Genomic DNA, 15,904 nt, shown 5'->3' with positions numbered 1-15,904 from the left:
CATTTAATAATGGTGTTTTCCTATGTAGTTAACAATTGATATATGAACATAAGGTTATTAAAATGAATGATCCCAGTATATCATTTGTGGCTAGCTGAGCGTAAAATATCTTCTCACTATTCTTGAAAACTTTTTTCTTGGACTTTCAGACATAATGTCTTGGAGCTACTGGATACAGTTACTACATCATTGGGCATTTTATGGGTGCTATTTGTTTGTACACTGTATCTTTACTTTAAAAAACCTTTATTTAAAGAAGTTAAGTGACCATTTCGATACTAGCCATTAAGTAATGCAAGCGTAGTCATGTAGCATTTGATTATTGTGCCTGTGCTCCCCGTCTTTTTACAGTACTGCATTCCCATAGGTCATGATAAGTAATCACTCATGTTACCTTTTTGCATATTGCCTAATCTCTGTTTATAGAAGAGGCACATGAGTGAGGCAAATAGAGGCGTGGTTAAGATCACAGGCTCTGTGCCTCCATTGCCTGTGTTAGAATCCTTGTTCCACCATTTCCTAGCTCTCTGGCCTTGCGCAAGTCATGGAAGAGTAAGTGAAATAATCCATGTAAAGTGCTCAGCACGGTGCCTGGCACATAGTAAGCACTTCATAAGTGTTAGTAGTTACTAAAAAATTGTATATTACACAGAGATTATATACTATTTTTATTATTACAACAAACAATGACACATGGATTTAAACTTAGGTAGCTCTGACCCTAAAGCGCCTCTGTTTCCCTCTATCAGCACCGTCTCTGTAACTCTTTAGTCATTGATGAAGACGGAACTGATTCTCTTTGAATTGCTTAGGCTCTGTGAAAGAAAGTTTGCCAGTTCATCAGTCAAGATAGAGTAGATTTTGCTGCATTAACGAACAGCTTCCATATTTCCATGATTTTTCACAAAAATCTTTATTTCTTACTCCCATTTCATGTCCTGGGATGACAGAGGCTTTTTCATCATAGTCACCCAGGGATCTCAGCTGATGGAGGCTCCATCTTAACGTGTGCTTCCACCATCACCAAGGGAGGGAAAAGGGGATATGGTGACTTGTGCACTGTCTCTTGAAGTCTTCTGCTTGGAAGTGACACATGCACTGATGCTTACATTTCATTGGCCAAAGCCAGTAACACAGCTAGGTCCAACTTCAAACGAGCAGGGAAAAGTGCAGTTTTCTGGGTTTAGGAAAAAGAGAATTAGACATCAGTGAGCAGCATTAATAACTACCATACCAACAATTTGAATTTTTTTCAGTTTCCTAAGTTGATATTTATCTTTTCAATTTCTAAATCTGCCCCCATCCTTTCTTATGTATACAGATCTTCCTCAACTTATGATGGGGTTATGTTCCAATAGACCTAAGTTGAAATCATAAGTTGAAAATGCATTTAGCACATCTGTCCTACTGAACATCATAGCCTAGCCTAGCCTACCTTAAACGTGCTCAGAAAACTTACATTAGCCTACAGTTGGGCTAAATCATCTCACACAAAGCTATTTTATTTTATTTTATTTTTTATTTTTTTGCGGTACGCGGGCCTCTCACTGCTGTGGCCTCTCTCGTTGCGGAGCACAGGCTCCGGACGCGCAGGCGCAGCGGCCATGGCTCACGGGCCCAGCTGCTCTGCGGCATGTGGGATCCTCCCGGACCGGGGCACGAACCCGCGTCCCCTGCATCGGCAGGCGGACTCTCAGCCACTGCGCCACCAGGGAAGCCCAGTGCAGTATTCTTCATAGTTGAAAATATCACTGGACAGGTCATCAGAATCCTGCCTTCTGGGAACACTTGGGACAGAGGAATCTGCTCCATTCCTGGACAGATCATTGATGGTGTTTACTGTGACACCAGCACACTTTGCAAGACACTCCTCCTTGGTCATGTAATTATTGTCATTCCCTCCACAGCCTCCATACACAAACTCCTGGCAGGATCCGTCAGTGACATTGTATCACCACTTAGGGATGGAGGCCCGGCATTTCCCCACACTCTTTGAAACTCGGCAAAAGTCTGTGCAGCTGTGTGTGGCTGGAGAAGCACCTCACTCTTAGTAGATGCCCTTGCTTCCATGGACGCCACATTCTCCTTCGGCCACCGCCTCAGTGGGAGAGAGCAGCGATGCCAGCAGGGCGAGGAGTGCCCAGTACCGCCTCAGCCCACACAGCTGCGCCATGACGGGCTCCACCCCTAGGATTTTTTGTTTTGAAATATAAAAACAAAGTGACTTTCTGTCACACTTCCCCTAAACATTGGTTTATCCATGGAGAAATAGAAACTTTCTCTACTGGAAGAAAGTAAGCTGAGAACTACTGCTGTGTTTGGTTCTATTTTTATTATTTATTAATCAAATATACATAGACTGAAAGGAAAATAAAAAAACAAGCTCTGCATTAAGTCATGGCAAACAGGAGTGATTTTATATAAATCCCCTCAAAATTAATAAAATTAAAGTATACTTAGCATTCAACTAAGTGATTGTAATTCAGCAGAGTGGAACTATCTTTTTTTGCTATAAAAGCTGCCATGTGTTTATGGAGTGGCAATACAGTAATTAGTAAAAGTGTTTGGTTTTGTCAGTGATTTTTTTCCCCCTTGAGGGGAATTAATCAGTTTTTATACTCTGTAAGCAGTCATTGAATCATTCTTAGCTCTGTGTTAGGTAATTTAGTCAGGTGATGAAATCATCACAAGACTTTCTTGAGAACTCTAGACCTTCCAAAGTGGCAGAAAGTTCATTGTTGCCTCAGCAGTACCAACAGGAGCATCGGGCATGCGCAATTTTGTGGCTGCAGGAAAGTGAGCAGCACAGTGGTGGTATTTAGTGGACTTCATGTTCAGAAGAAGCCTCCTCCCAGAATCCATCATGTAATCCTTAATTTAGAAGCAGGTGAACCACAGTACTAACCAGAGAGCAAGTGAAGTGCAGAAATAAGAGCCAAAGATGTTCTCTAAGTCTTTTTTAAAAAAATAAATTTATTTATTTTTGGCTGCGTTGGGTCTTCGTTGCTGTGCGTGGGCTTTCTCTAATTGTGGCGAGCGGGGGCTACTCTTCGTTGCGGTGCGCGGGCTTCTCATTGCAGTGGCTTCTCTTTGTTGCGGAGCACAGGCTCTAGGCGCCTGGGCTTCAGTAGTTGTGGCTCGCAGGCTCAGTAGTTGTGGCGCACGGGCTTAGTTGCCCCACAGCATGTGGGATCATCCCGGACCAGGGCTCGAATCTGTGTCCCCTGCATTGGCAGGCGGATTCTTAACCACTGTGCCACCAGGGAAGCCCTATGTTCTCTAAGTGTTGAAGTGATCTTAGGTAGTTTGTAAATTGGTGTCTATTGTCTTCAGCATCCTTTCACTTCTCTTATCTGCTTCTCTTCTACTTCATAGTGCTTGGTGCTAACTACCCTAGTTACCACATTGCCCCAGTCCATCCAAGCCTATCTTCTCCGGTCAAAGCTCTCTTTGCACCAAAATTACCTGCATTCCTGTTTTGGAGAGTCTCTGATATTAGAAAAAAAGTAACTTTACTATAGTGATTTTCCCTAATGAGTACATGGATTATTAATAGCCAACCTCTTAACATTTTCAAATATAATTGTTATTTTAAAGAAGAATGCCTGTTCAAATGAATTTAAATTTGAAAGAATTTCTTTAATTATTAGGATGTAAAAAAAAATTCAGGGCTTCCCTGGTGGTGCGGTGGTTGAGAGTCCCCCTGCCAATGCAGGGGACGCGGGTTCGTGCCCCGGTCCGGGGAGATCCCACATGCCGCGGAGCGGCTGGGCCCGTGAGCCATGGCCGCTGAGCCTGCGCGTCCGGAGCCTGTGCTCCGCAACGGGAGAGGCCACAACGGTGAGAGGCCCGCGTACCGCAAAAAAGAAAAATTCAGGCCGTTTCAAGAAGGCATTTCGGGGGAGGGTAGGAGTGAAAGCAGTTTGGTAATCTCTTTGGAGACCAGTTCTCCGTGTACTTAGAAACGTAAGCTATTCAGCCTTTCCACAGTTTTACTTCCCTATGTGAAGAGCCTATAAGTTCTTAAGCTCTCAGTTCTTTTCACACTGTCTCTTTTGACGATGGTAGCAGAGATGTTGGTTTTATTGTATGAGTAGTTTGACAGGTCTTTCCTGTACCTTGGTAACTAGGTTACTAAGTATCTTTGTTATTAGGTCTCTGTCTTGAGAGACTTAGTTGAGGAGGAAAAACAGATGAAGAAACATATGTAATAAGCACTTTAATAAAAAGTTTCTTAGAGGAATTGACATTTGACTTTACTAATTAATTCAACAGATATTAACTAGGTGCCTGCTATGTGCCAAGTACAGCCTAGGTACTGGGAATACAGTGATTAATAAGATAGGCTTGGTCCCCGGCTCCATGGAGCTTACTATCTAGTGGTTCCAGACAGTGGGCTGCAGGCAACATGTCCTCAGGGAAATGGTTATTACATAGAGGTCAGACAAAATGTAGAGACTTTCTTTCATATTCCATGATGGTAAAGTGGCATTCCGTATGCAATGAAAAAATAGCCAATCAAGTTATCTTGTATGATTATATGGAACTATGTACTCACTGAGGAGGAAGCTCTGGGGAATCAGATAGCTGTTGCCATAGTTCAATTTAAAGGGGAACAGGTGTGGTTGAACCATGATGGGTGCCTTTAATTGCATGGGGTAATTTAAAGCAAGCAGGTGACATACTCAAATTGCAAAAGTGTTGCCTTAATGGAATAAAACTCAAAAGCCTTTGTGGGATAGTGTTGTAAAAATCTCTTATTGCTTGTAGTCATAGGGCTGAGGTAACTGAAAACCAAATTCAGAGACTGATTCTGTGATTTGGTAAATTATATTAGTATGTGAATCCATATACTTTGCCAAGCATTTTATATGAATGTCAGGTTAAGCTAGATTAGGGAAGAGTGGGGTCTTGACAAATGGAATAGCAGTATATGAGAGACATCAAAGCTTAGAGAACCCCAAACTCCTAGGTTTATCTAAAACAGACTTCTCAGCTGTGGCACTATTAACATTTTGGAATGGATTATTTTGCTCTGGGGGGCTACCCTGTGCATTGTGAGATGTTTAGTAGCATCCCTGGCCTCTATCTACCAGATGCCAGTAGCACCCCATCCCTGAGTCATGGCGATCAAAAATGTCTCCAGGGGCTTCCCTGGTGGCGCAGTGGTTGAGAGGCCGCCTGCCGATGCAGGGGACGCGGATTCGTGCCCCGGTCCGGGAGGATCCCACATGCCGCGGAGCGGCTGGGCCCATGAGCCATGGCCGCTGAGCCTGCGCGTCCGGAGCCTGTGCTCCGCAACGGGAGAGGCCACAACAGTGAGAGACCCGCGTCGCAAAAAAAAAAAAAAAAAAGGCCCCAGATATTGCCAAATGCCTGTCCCCCAGGTGAGGCAAGGGAGGAAATTGCCTCTGGTGTGAGAAGCATTGGATAAGTGTTACCTGTTGTGCAAACCTTGCCTAAGGAAACCATGTCTCACTGAGGGAGAAAACTGAGAAGTCGTCTCATGCTCCATCTCTCATTATTGCTTACCTGGTAATTCAAACTTAACGTTTTGTTTAAATCATATTAACCATTTTATAAAACTAAAACAAATTACAATTCTAGAATTAGTATCCATCTGTCAGTGTAAAATACATAGATTGCTTCACACTTGTTATATCTAGACATATATACACACAGACTTAAGGGTAATATGAATTATTTAATATGACAAAGTGTTTCTCAGTTGCTATGTATAATGGTATTGAGTAGTATGCTAATTCGTGCATATCACTGGATACTCCAGCTAGAATATGAGGTGAAATTTTAAAAAATGGACATCCGACACTCTGAGACTTTAATTTGCAAGTATCTATTTCATCCGTGCTCTCAGAGAGAAAGATTTGTCAGACTAATTAATTTGTATTTTCTCTTACCAAAGTGCTTCTGCTGTTCATATGCCTCTGTAGCAAAGTCTGTGTTTGACAGCAGAAGCACAATCCACATTCCTATACAGCATTCGGGGACAGACACCTTTTATTTAGAGGGGAAAGGAGGACAAGAGCAAGCGATACGGAGAAGCATTTCCAAATGAAGTTAGTGTCACAAAAGGGACATCCTTAAGGTTATAGATTGCACTGTGCCAGCACTGGGTGCTGGGCCTTGATTTATAATGATACCCATACCCATTTGTTCTTTCATGAATTTATTCTCTCCATCTCTCTGACTCATAGGGCTCTCTAACAAGTGGGGCCCAGGCACTCAGTTCTAAGGCTGGCGTTGGGCCTTGTCATTCAGTGTGCACAGCGTACGTCCTCCTCCTGTTTCCCAGTAGGGTACCTGCGCCACAGCTGTTCAGTCATTCTGCATTTACCAGTTCCAGTCTTCTGCAGGAAGAGTTAATGCCATGAGGGAGGGGAAGTAGAGCTCTATCTCCTTTTCTCTCTTTTATATTTTTATATATTTTTATTTTGAAATTTTAGATTTACAAAAAAGTTGCAAAGATAGTATGGGGTACCTGTACACACTTCCCCAAGCTTCCCCAAAAGGTAACATCTTCCATAATCAAGGTGCATTTACCCAAACTAAGGAATTAACATGAGTACAATACTGTTGACAAAACCACAGACTTCATTTGGAGTTTACCAGTTTTTCCACTGATGCCCTTCTCTGTTTCAGGATATTACACTGCATTCAAGCATCATGATCCCTTAGGCTCCAAGCTGTGAAGGTTTTTGGTCTTTCCTTGTATTTTGTGACCTTGGCAGTTTTGAAGGGTACAGGTCAGGTATTGTAGGCTGCCCCTCTATTTGGGTTTGCCTGATGTTTGGGTTTGTCATGATTACATCAGGAATATGGATTTGGGGGAAGAATGCCACAGAGATGAACTGCCCTTTTCACTGCATCGTATCAGGAGAACATGACACCAACATGACTTGTGATCTCCCGTTGTGGAGCACAGGCTCCGGACGCGCAGGCTCAGCGGCCATGGCTCACGGGCTTAGCCGCTCCGCGACATGTGGGATCTTCCCGGACCGGGGCACGAACCCGTGTCCCCTGCATTGGCAGGCGGCCTCTCAACCACTGCGCCACCAGGGAAGCCCAGAAGAAAGTTGCAAAGCTCAGCCCACACTCAAGGGGTGGGGAATGTACTTTATTTTTTTAAATTAATTTTTATTGGAGTATAGTTGCTTTACAATGTTGTGTTAGTTTCTATTGTACAGCAAAATGAATCAGCTATACATGTAAATATATCCCCTCTTCTTTGGATTTCCTTCCCATTTAGGTCACCACAGTGCATTAAGAAGAGTTCTCAGTGCTATACAGTATGTTCTCATTAATTATCTATTTTATACATAGTATCAATAGTGTATATGTATATCAGCCATAAAAGGGAACGAAATTGGGTCATTTGTATAGACATGGATGGACCTAGAGAATGTCATACAGAGTGAAGTAAGTCAGAAAGAGAAAAACAAATATCATATATTAATGCATATATGTGGAATCTAGAAAAATGTTATAGATGATCTTATCTGCAAAGCAGAAATAGAGACACAGATGTAGAGAACAAATGTACAGATACCAAGGGGGAAGTGGGGGTGGGAGGAATTGGGAGATTGGGAATGTATTTTAAAACTGCATTCTATCAGTCCTTATTTAATATCCCTTCTTACCCTGCCCCCCTACCCCCACTTCCAAAAGTCCACTTAGTTCCTGAGCCTTTGGAAGATTCTGTGATATACATCAATTTAGTTCTTGGCTTTCCCCACTATATCCTAAGTCACTTTTCCACATTCCAGCCTTAATATTTTGTTGCTATTGTCTCCTCTTCTTTCTGGATTTATAGGTTTATGAGTTTAAAAAAAATCCCTTTACTGTACTTTCAGTGGTGTTTCAGAGGAAGTGAAATTGAATTATTATACTCAATCTGCCATCTTTATCTGGAATCCTTGGGGGAAACATTTTAATCATCAATACTGAAACTTAATCTGCATTATTTGCTATTTCTGTTTGTCATAATTCTACCATTGATATAATCCATGGAATCACTGAATGCTTTTTTTTGGTACCATTATTGTGTTTCATAAAACATTGTGATCAGTCAAGAAACTCAGTTCACAGCTAGAGAAGTAAGGCTTCTAGTATTGGTTGGTGTGATTGGCCCTGATTATCAAAGGGTTACTGTATTAGGGTTACAGTATTAGGGTTACTTTATAAAGCTAGTAGAGTCTGGATGCTTTCTTTTACATGCCCAGTTATTAAGTTTAACAAAAAACGAGGCAGGCTTAGACACCTCAGGAATCAAAGGTGTCTAAGGGTCAGTTGACTAGGCAAAGAACTTTAACTGACTTACACTAGCCAAAGACAACCAAAGCTTGAATTGATGGAGGAAGGGAGTTAACATATCCACTATGGCTTCTTGACCATTTGTGTAAATGAGGACTGTAGTTCTCCCCGTATTTGCTCTCTTTCTCTCTCCCTCCCTTGGCTTTCACCTTTCCTCTAACTTTTTTAAAGAATTTTAAAGAACAGTTTTAGGTTTATGATAAAATTAAGAAGAAGGTACAGAGAGTTCCCATATACAGGCATACCTTGTTTTATTGTGCTTTGCTTTATAGTGCTTGCAGATACTGTGTTTTTTTACAATTGAAGGTCTATGGCAACCCTGCATCAAGCAAGTCTGTTGGTGTCATTTTTTCCAACAGCATTTGTTCACCTAATATCTCTGTGTCAATTTTGGTAATTATTGCAATATTTCAAACTTTTTCATTATTATTACATTTGTTATGGTGATCTGTGATCAGTGATCCTTGATGTTAGTATTGTGTAATAGTTATTTGGGGGAGCCATTAACCATGCCCATATAAGATGGTGAACTTAATTGACAAATGCTGTGTGTATTCTGACAGCTCCACAGGCTGGCTATTCCCCCATCTCTCTCCCTCTCCTCAGGCCTCCCTATTCCCTGAGACACAACAATATTGAAATTTGGCCAGTTAATAACTTCACAGTGGTCTCTAAGTGTTCAAGTAAAAGGGAAGGGTTGCACACCTCTTACTTTAAATCAAAGACAAGAAATGATTAAGTTTAATGAGGAAGGCACATTGAAACCAAGATAGGCGAAAAGCTAGGCCTCTTGCACCAGTTGGCCAAGTTCTGAAGGCAAAGGAAGTGTTCTTGAAGGAAATTAAAAGTGCTATTCCAGTGAACACACAAATGATAAGAAAGTGAAACAGCCTTATTGTTGATGTGGAGAAAGTTTTAGTGGTCTGGATAGAAGATTGAACCAGCCATAACATTCCCTTAAGCCAAAGCCTAATCCAGAGCAAGGCCCTAACTCTTCAATTCAATGAAGGCTGAGAGGTGAGGAAGCTACAGAAGAAAAGTTTTGAAGCTAGCAGAGGCTGGTTCGTGAGATTTAAGGAAGGAAGCCATCACTATAACATAAAAGTACAAGGTGAAGCAACAAGTGTTGACATAGAAGCTGCATGCAGCAAATTTTCCAGAAGATCTAGCTAAGATAATTAATGAATGTGGCTACACTAAACAACAGATTTTCAGTGTCAACAAAACAGCCTTATATTGGAAAAAGATGCCATCTAGGACTTTCATAGCTATAGTGGAGAAGTCAATGCCTGGCTTCAAAGCTTCAAAGGACAGACTGACTCTCATGTTAGGGGCTAATGCAGCTGGTGACTTGAAGTTGAAACCAGTGCTCATTTACCATTTTGAAAATCATAGGGCCTCCCGGAATTCTGCTAAATCTACTCTGCCTGTGCTGTATAAATGAAACAACAAATACCAGATGACAGCACATCTGTTTACAACATGGGTTACTAAATATTTTAACCCCACGGTTGAGACCTACTGCTCAGAAAAAAGCATTCCTTTAAAAATATTACTGCTCATTGGCAGTGCACCTGGTCACCCAAGAGCTCTGATGGAGATGTACGATGAAATTAATGTTGTTTTCATGCCTGCTAACACAACTTCCACTCTGAAGCCCATGGTTAAAGAGTAATTTCAACTTTTAAGTCTTGTTATTTAAGAAATACATTTCATAAGGCTGTAGCTGCCATAGATAGATATTCCTCTGATGGATCTGGAAAAGTAAATTGAAAACCTTCTTGAAAGGATTCGCCATTCTAGATGCCATTAAAAACATTCATGGTTCATGGGAACCGGTCAAAATATCAACATGAACAGGAGTTTGGAAGAAGTTGATTCCAACACTCACGGATGATTTTGAGGGGTTCAAGGCTTCAGTGGAGGAAGAAACTGCACAGGTGTTGGAAATAGCAAGAGAACGAGAAGTAGAAGTGCAGCCTGAGGATGTGACTGAATTGCTGCGATCTCATGATAAACCTTTAATGGATGAGGAGTTGCTTCTTATGCGTGAGCAAAGACATTGGCTTCATCTACTCCTGGTAATGAGGTTGTGATGATGGTTGAAAGACAACAAAGGATTTAGAATATTACATAAGCTTAATTGACAGCAGTAGGGTTTGAGAGAATTGGCTCCAATTTTGAAAGTTCTACTGTGGGTAAAATGCTATCAAACAGCATTGCAGGCTATAGAGAAATTGTTCATCAAAGGAAAAGTCAATTGATGTGACAAATGTCACTGTTGTCTTATTTTAAGAAATTGCCACACCAACCTTCAGCAACCATCACCTCGATCAGTCAGCAGCCATCAACACTGAGGCAAGACCCTCCATCAGCAAAAAGATTATGACTCGCTGAAGGCTCAGATAATGGTTAGCATTTTTTCTTTAGCAATAATTTTTTTTGTGTGTGTGTGTGTGTGTGGTACGCGGGCCTCTCACTGTTGTGGCCCCTCCCGTTGCGGAGCACGGGATTTAAAAATACATTATTGCTGGGCCCCATACTTTGATCTAAAAATACATTATTGCTGGGCCCCATACTTTGATTTAAAAATACATTATTGCTGGACTTCCCTGGTGGCGCAGTGGTTGAGAGGCTGCCTGCCGATGCAGGGGACACGGATTCATGCCCCGGTCCAGGAGGATCCCACGTGCCGTGAAGCGGCTGGGCCCGTGAGCCATGGCCGCTGAGCCTGCGCGTCCGGAGCCTGTGCTTCTCAACGGGAGGGGCCACAACAGTGAGAGACCCGCGTACCACAAAAATAAGTAAATAAATAAATAAATCAAGGTATGTACATTGTTTTTTTAGACATAATGCTATCGCACACTTAATAGACTACAGTATAGAGTAAACCTGACTTTTCTGTGCAATGGGAAAATAAAAAAATTCATGTGACTTGCTTCATTGCGATATTTGCTTTATTGCAGTGGTCTGGATCAGAACCCACAACATCTCTGAGGTGTGCCTGTACTCCCTACCCCAACATATGCACAGCCTCCCCCGTGATCAACATCACTCACCAGAATGGTACCTTTGTTATCAAGGATAAACCTACACTTTCACATCATAATCCCCCAAAGTCCATAGATTCCCTCAGGATTCGCTCTTGGTGTACATTCTGTGGGTTTGGACAAATGTATAATGACATGTATCCATCATTAGTATATCATCCAGAGTATTTTCACTGCCCTAAATATCCTCTGGGCTCCACCTATTCATCCCTCCCTCCCAGACCCTGACAACCACTGATCTTTTTCTTGTCTCCATAGTTTTGCCTTTTTCCAAGATGCAAAGTAGTTGAAATTATACAATATGTAGTATTTTCTCATCTTTCATTTTCCTATAATTTTATATAAAGTGTTTTGTTATTGGTTATGTTTATCATTTAGTGACTAGGTTGCAGTTTTTTCCTTTTTATGCATTTTAATAATTTTTATTATGTTTTCAATAGGTAATGCATCTTTGGGGCTCAAAAACTAAAACAACATAAAGAGTATATATTGAAAATTCTCCCTCCTGTGTCTGTCTGCCTTGTTCTTCCTTGCCCCACCCCCATTAGTAATTGGTTTTATTATTTTTCTTGTGTATAGTTTTTGGTGTTTCTTTATGTAAGTACAAACATATTCTTATTCTTCTCCTTCTTACACAAAAGATGACATACTATTTAAACTGTTCTGTGCTCTGCTTTCTTCACTGAATAATATGCGTTGGTATATAGAAAGTTTCTTGTTCTTTTCTACAGCTCTGTGGTTGTCCCGATGTTTGTTTAACCAGTTCCCTATAGGAAATGGGGTTTGTTTCTCCTTTTTGGCATTGCAGACAACACTGCAATAAATAACCTGCTACAAACCTCATTTTGTGGGACTTCCCTGGTGGCGCAGTGGTTAAGAATTCGCCTGCCAACTCAGGGGACATGGGTTCGAGCCCTGGTCCAGGAAGATCCCACATGCTGCGGAGCAACTAAGCCCGTCCACCACAACTGCTGAGCCTGAGCTCTAGAGCCCACATGCCACAACTACTGAAGCCCACGTGCCTAGAGCCCGTGCTCTGCAACAAGAGAAGCCACCTCAATGAGAAGCTCACGCACTGCAATGAAGACCCAATGCAGCCAAAAATAAATAAATGTATAAGAAACAACAACAACTACAAACAACAACCAAAAAAAAAAACCCTAATTTTTTAAGTGGGTAGATACATTTGTACCTAAATACCCAGAAGTTGGAGCGTTGCAGAATATTGACTTAGTATTACAGTGGATCTGGAGTGGGGTTAGCTGTCATCTACAGGGACAGGGGCAACCAGAAAAATAGCACCCACTTCTGGTATTTACAACAGAGAAAATGTAATGCAGGGAAGTGGTTACCAGGTGATACAAGAGCTGAGAGCCTAACTGAGAAAGTGAAGCAGAAGAGCCACAGCTTGTAGCGTGGAGAGACAAATGAAAAACCCGTGTTACTGAATCCCAGAGGTGCAGGTCATCTGTTGGAGACCAGGACCTCTAAGGATCTGTCTCGTGGGAGCTGGGTCCACTAAGGAGATGCAGTCCCTGCCAAAGAAGTGCCTGAGTTAGAAGAGAGAGGAGAGAAATGTCCTGGCATATTCCTTCCCTCCCTGTCTTCCAGTCTTTCAGAAATCAGCTGATAGTGAGTTTGGGTATCACAGTTAACAGAGGTCAGCCCCTGCAGTCCAGAGCAGTGCAGCAGAAGGGCGAAGAATGGATTTGAGGGCAAGCAGGTTCAGAATCTAAACAGCCTGCCCTTTTGCTACTTAGCATTTAAGTTCACCCTTCTGCCCATGTTTAATACCTTCATACTTCTGCCTGTCATACAATGACACTCTCCCTTTCTCCCCAGACAAGAAGAGAGACCCAAAGTCCCATTAGTCATTGTCTCCTTCTCATGTTCAGGAACTACTGGTGAGCCTCACTCCTCTCCAGCAGCTCCAGATGTGACTTTTTGTGACCTGGTGACCTATGAACTAAATTGTAAATTAAGTTCCACCAACACTCCATACAAAACTGCAGGAGAAGGGGAAGGGGGAAAAAGTAGAAATCATTGGTTAGTAGGTACATAACAAAAATATGCATTAGTGCTATCATCCTTATTGCTGTATAAAGTCACAAGGTCATAGTTGATATTTATCACTTCCCTCTTTTACTTCTTATTCCATATTTCCTTTGTTTTTAGCTAGCACTTCAGGTGGTTAGTGTTCTTTACTTGGCAGGTGACTGTATCAGTCAGGATATAGTCACAACAACAGAAAACACACTTGGCATTTCAACAGAGAGAATTTAATATAAGGAATTAGTTAAGCAGTTTTGGAGAACTGAAAAGGCAAAAAAGGGGTTATTGAGCTAACCCAGAGATAGGAACTGTATGATGAAGCGGTCACTCCTGGGGTTGGGGGGACAAAAGGAAGCTTGAAGGAGAGGATCCTGAGACCTCCGATGTGGTCTCAATAGCTGACTATTGCTGATGGTATCTTTGATTAGACATGATGAGGCTGGTTCTAGGAGTGCCCCCCACCAAGCTGAATACTATAATTGATAACCACTTGTCAGGAAAGGAGTGCATCCTTTCTCCCTCCTCTTCCTTGCAGGAAGTCAACTGGCAAAGTAGAAATATAGTTCTCAGAGTCCCAACCTGGCATCACAAAGCAGAGTATAAGTGTGGGTTTGAACTGAGAGACAATGGTGTAGTAACTGGGACGGCTCATCACTTTACCTATTCAATATCCACACACAACTTTCTACATATATTTCAAGTTCCTGTAGAGCAATAACAAATTTCAACTTTTCTTTAAGAAGATACAACTGTCCTTTGTAGAAATAGGCACTCTCACCTTTTCCACAAAAAGGAAAGTTTGCAAATGTCATTTTATTGATCTTTGAATGATGTCAATTACTCCTCAAGTTCAGTTAGAGTCCCTCTTGAATATCCTGGAAGCTAAGGATGAAACTGTAAAGTTAACCACTGCTGTTAATTCTTACATTGCGAAAGAAGAAAAAATTAGTTTGTATATACACAAATACATAAACACACACATATACGGACATACAGTGAGCAAAAAAGAAACTAATGTTTAGATATTAGTCCTTTCTTCTCTCTGGTCATGAGCCTGTAGTTGATACTTGTAACTTCCTTCTTCCCCTACTCCTTCTATATTTCCTCTACTCTGAGCCAGCACCTGCACCAGGCGGTGTGATCCAAAGCTGCTTTCCTGAAGGCTCTGGGTCTTCAGTGGTCCTGTCTTGTCTTGGTCACCGTAGTTTCCCACTAACTTTTGCAGTGAGAATATAAAGGAGAAAATGAATATAGGTGATGAAAGGGAGATAGAATTGACCGATGTGGCAACTGATGATGTGGGTGGGAGGAGAGAACGAAATATGTGCATTAAAAATTGTACACAGATGTGACACAGTTCTGGTTTGAGTTTGAGTGGAGTGAGATCTGAGATTAATGTAGGGTTATCAACTGCCCTGGTTTGCCCCAGAATGAGGGATTTCCTAGAACGTGAAACTTCCTGCATTAAAACAGAGAAAGTCCCTGGAAAACAGGAATGAGTTGGTCACCACAACCTGATATGAACTGGCAAAGACTGATTAGTGACAGCAGCTTCTTGGCATGAGCACTGAGTCACCTTCTGGGATAACCAGTCTTTAGGGAGTGAGCAGTCAAGATGTGCTAAAGTTGTCCCAGTAAGAGAGCCTTTAACTGGTGCAGGGAAATGGTGATTCTTAAGACTCCATGGTAGCTGTCATTTCAAATCCATCCCCAACCCTTGGGAACCCATGGATCCAATGTGAGTTCTAGGGAGAGAGGAGGTTGGGGGTAAAAATCTGTGACACCTCCGCCCTCAACAGAGTGCATTAATGATTTCTGTTGCAGATGGGTTGGGAGGTTTACAAGGGTTGGGGAGGAGGAACTTGGTAACATGGACCAGCACACGGAAGCACTGAAATCCTCAACAGGGCAGAATAACATTTATGCAGGTGGGGTATAAATCAGTGAAATTTGAGTTATTACAGCAAAACATAACATCTGCAGGCTGGGGTGTGGGGAGGCCAGAGGAAACTTGGCAACACTTAGGCTTTTCTTGAAGCAATTCCAGTCCAGAGGAAAGGATTAGGTTACTTTCTTTGTAATATTGTGCCATCTAGTGTTAACTTTCATGTACTCCTTTGTCCTAGTTAGATGCTTAAAAAGAAGCAAATGAATTAAGAATCTGAAGACAGTTTCCAAAATCATCAGTCATGTTTATTTCATGTCCATCAGTTGTTTTGTTTATTTGACAAATACTGATTGAATACTTTCTATATGCCAGTTACTTTTCTAGGCATTGAGATTACAGCTGTGAACAAAATGGACAAAAACCCTGAACTCATGGAAGCTTACATTTTTGTGGGGAGAAAGACAATAAATAAGATAAATAAGTAAAATACAATATATAGTGTGCTATATAGTTATAAATGGTAAAGAGAAAAAATAAGGAAGGAAGAATTAAGTTTAAAATTTTGGAGTGAGGGGACTCTATA

General features: G+C 41.6%; 1 pseudogene; it reads right to left on the bottom strand.

Moving 5' to 3' along the window:
- Positions 1 to 1,693: 1,693 nt before the first annotated feature.
- LOC131761529 (kunitz-type protease inhibitor 2 pseudogene) lies at positions 1,694 to 2,173 on the bottom strand (annotated as a pseudogene).
- Positions 2,174 to 15,904: the final 13,731 nt, after the last annotated feature.

This window comes from Kogia breviceps, chromosome 8, assembly GCF_026419965.1.
Source record: "Kogia breviceps isolate mKogBre1 chromosome 8, mKogBre1 haplotype 1, whole genome shotgun sequence".
In the NCBI taxonomy this organism is placed as follows: Eukaryota; Metazoa; Chordata; class Mammalia; order Artiodactyla; family Physeteridae; genus Kogia; species Kogia breviceps.
This window is presented reverse-complemented; position numbering and strand designations above follow the sequence as displayed.